This window comes from Kogia breviceps, chromosome 19, assembly GCF_026419965.1.
Source record: "Kogia breviceps isolate mKogBre1 chromosome 19, mKogBre1 haplotype 1, whole genome shotgun sequence".
NCBI classification, from domain to species: Eukaryota; Metazoa; Chordata; class Mammalia; order Artiodactyla; family Physeteridae; genus Kogia; species Kogia breviceps.
In genome coordinates, this window is record NC_081328.1 from 13,881,800 (window position 1) to 13,885,937 (window position 4,138).

The window sequence follows — 4,138 nt, forward strand, 5'->3', positions numbered from 1 at the left end:
AAAAAATAATAAAATTTAAGAAATAAAGAAACCTCATAACCTTTCCCCAATGTTTTCTCTACCTACTGTGAGGTACGTGGAATTCCAACATTCCCTCATCTGTTTTTGTTTTTTTTTAACATCTTTATTGGAGTATAACTGTTTTACAATGGTGTGTTAGTTTCTGCTTTACAACAAAGTGAATCAGTTATACATATACATACGTTCCCATATCTCTTCCCTCTTGCGTCTCCCTCCCTCCCACCCTCCCTATCCCACCCCTCTAGGTGGTCACACCTGAGCTGATCTCCCTGTGCTATGTGGCTGCTTCCCACTAGCTATCTATTTTACATTTGGTAGTGTATATATGTCCATGCCACTCTCTCACTTCGTCACAGCTTACCCTTCACCCTCCCCATATCCTCAAGTCCGTGCTCTAGTAGGTCTGTGTTTTACTTCCGTCCTACCCCTAGTCTCTTCATGACATTTTTTTTTCTAGATTCCATACGTATGTGTTAGCCTACGGTATTTGTTTTTCTCCTTCTGACTTACTTCACTCTGTATGACAGACTCCAGGTCTATCCACCTGATTACAAATAACTCAGTTTCATTACTTTTTATGGCTGAGTAATATTCCATTGTATATATGTGCCACATCTTCTTTATCCATTCATCTGTTGATGGACACTTAAGTTGCTTCCATGTCCTGGCTATTGTAAATAGAGCTGCAATGAACATTTTGGTACATGACTCTTTTTGAATTATGGTTTTCTCAGTGTATATTTTTTTGACCCTTTGGACTACAAATACCAGTGGAGAAGTGACAGAAAAATCCAGTTGCTCCCTTCTCTTCCTTTTTATCAATAAGGACAACTTTCATAATTATTATTTTTCTCCTTCTTGGGCCCCATATTTTGAAAGAACTGGTCTATCAAACAAATTTTATTTATTAAATAAGAGTCATCTGTTTTCCCAATTTAAAAAACATTTATCAATGATACCTACTTGTCAGTCTAAGCTTCTTTTATGACAGTACAATTACCCACTTGATGTAATTCCATTTAAAAGAAAATAAATCTCGTAAAATAAATCTCATTAACCTGTGCAGTTTTTTAGAGGTTAACAATATAATCATTGCAATCAGGCTTTTTGAATAGTTGAAAATAGCTTACAACTATTACCAAATAGTTCACCAACTTTACGCCTGTCATCACCATGATCATGACTACTTTCCTGAACCTATTAGCCAGGGGTCATAAAGTCAAACTCTTACAGGGGTCTAGCAGATAATGAGTGAAGCAGGCTAGATGTACAACAATACGGAGTGGTGGGGACTGTGGCAAATAGCATATCTATGTCTAAAAGGGGGCTAATAGTTACCACTGGGGACAGATCTTCTGATTCCGTAAGAGAAGTCAGAAATCTGGATTTTTATGTGTAGTTCTCCTAATTTAAAAAAAACTTTAAAAAATCTTGTATATCTAGGAGTAAAAGAATCTTCTCACCCCAATATGTGTCATTCTCTGTTAGGTAAGTTACAACCTCGTGTTGACTTGGGCTTTCATTGTTTCATGGAGATTTTTGTGAAACAGCTCTTGTAATTTTCACTCATAGCCTACTATTCCCCAAAGCTCAAGCATGATCACGATGAACCAAATCAGAGGACAGTTAGTTCTGCAGGAATACCTCAGAGATATTGCGGATACATTGCAATAAAGCAAACATCTCAAAAAAGCAGGTAACAAATTTTTTTGGTTTTCCAGTGCACATAAAAGTTAGGTTTACACTTCACTGTAGTCTATTAAATGTGCAATAGCATTATGTCTAAAAACGATGTACATACCTTAATTTAAATATACTTTACTGCCGGGACTTCCCTGGCAGTCCAGTGGTTACGACTCTGGGCTGCCAATGCAGGGGGTGCGCGTTCGATCCCTGGTCGGGGGAAATAAGATTCCCACGTGCTGCGGGGTGCAGCAGAGGAAAAAAAAAAACTTTATTGTTGAAAAATGCTAACCATCATCTGAGGCTTCAGTGAGTTGTATGTAATCTTTTTGCTGGTGAAGGGTCCTGCCTCCATGTTCTTGGCTGCTGACTGATGAGGGTGCTTGCTGCTGAAAGGTTGGGCTGGCTGTAGCCATTTCTTAAAATAAGGCAGTAATGAACAATGAAGCGTGCCACATCAATTGATTCTTTCTTTCACGAATGACTTCTCTGTAGCAGGCAATGCTGTTTGATAGCATTTTACCTGCAGTAGAACTTCTTTCAAAATTGCAGTCAATCCTCTCAAACTCTGCCCCTGCTTTATCAACTAAGTTTATGTAATGTTCTAAATCCTTTCTTGTCATTTCAACAATCTTCACAGCATCTTCACCAGGAGTAGATTCCATCTCAAGAAACCACTTTCTTTGCCCATCCATGAGAAGCAACTCCTCACCCATGAAAGTTTTATCATGAGATTGCAGCAATGCATCACATCTTCAGGCTCCACTTCTAATTCTAGTTCTCCTGCTATTTCCACCACATCTGCAGTTACTTTGTCCACTGAAGTCTTGATCCCCTCAGTCATCCATGAGGGTTGGAATCAACTTCTTCCAAATTCCCGTTAATGTTGATATTTTGACCTCTTCCCATGGATCATGAATATTCTTAGTGGCACCTAGAATGGTGAATCTTTTCCAGAAGGTTTTCAATTGACTTTGCCCAGATCCATCAGAGGAATTACTATCGATGGCAGCTATAGCCTTATGAAATGTATTCCTTAAATAATAAGATTTGAAAGTTGAAATTACTCCTTGATCCATGGGCTGCAGAGTGGATGTTGTGTTAGCAGGCATGAAAATGACATTTATCTCATTGTATATCTCCATTACAGCTCTTGGTGACCAGGTACATTGTCAATATTTTGAAAGGAATCTTTTTTTCTGAGCCATAGATCTCAACAGTGGGCTTCGAATATTCAGTAAACTATGTTGTAAACACATGTGCTGTCCTCCAGGCTTTGTTGTTGCATTTATAGAGCACAGGTTTTCAACAGGTACCAAAAAACTGGAAAGCATTTCGGATAAGATGTTAAAGGTGCAAAGATAGATACATGCCTCAGTGAGACAGATTGACCCTTATACTAGCTAAATAATGAGAGCAATACTCTGTAGGACTGTGATTTTCTGAAGTAAAGTTTATCTGTTTCTCCATTTTATGTGGATAATACTCTCCTGGTGCTAGCTTTGACAGGCGAATTTTGAAATGTTGGCCCCACTAATGATTGTGCTAGTTCATAATCTTTATTAGATTATGAGTATAATCCCCAAAAGTGTTAGAAATATTTCCAAGCAGTTTCTGATCTTTATTCTGTATTTCTGGGCACTTGTAATATGGTATGCTACTGATTTATATACATATATATATTTTAAACTAAAGTTTGTGTTTAGATTATGATTTAGCATAATTCTTAAGGAGCCTAGGATTTTTGGAATGGTAAGAGAATATATGGCTTCAGCTTAAAGTCATCAGCTGCATTGGCCCCTAACAAGAGTCAGCCTGTCCTTTGAAGCTTTGAAGCCAGGCATTGACTTCTGTTCTCTGGCTATGGCATCTCCTTCCAATATAAGACTATTTTGTCTACATTGAAAATCTATTGTTTAGTGTAGCCACCTTCATTAATTATCTTAGCTGGATCTCCTGGATAAGTTGCTGCAACTTCCATATCGACACTTGCTGCTTCCCCTTTCACTTTGATGTTATGGAGACAGCTTCTTTCCTTAAACCTCATGAACCAACCTTGGCTAGCTTCAAACTTTTCTTCTGCAGCTTCCTCACCTCTCTCAGTCTTCATAGAATTGAAGAGAGTTAGGGCCTTGCTCTGGATTAGGCTTTGGCTTAAGGGAATGTCGTGGCTGATTTGATCTTCTATCCAGACCACTCAAACTTTCTCCATATCAGTAATAAGGCTGTTTTGCTTTCTTATCATATGTGTGTTCACTGGAGTAGCACTTTTCACTTCCTTCAAGAACTTTTCCTTTGCACTCAACAGCTTGGTTGTTTGGCACAAGAGGGCTAGCTTCCAGCCTATCTTGGCTTTTGACATACCTTCCTCGTTAAGCTTAAAGTAAGAGACACGCGCCTCTCCCTTCATTCGAATACTTCGAGGGCACTGTAG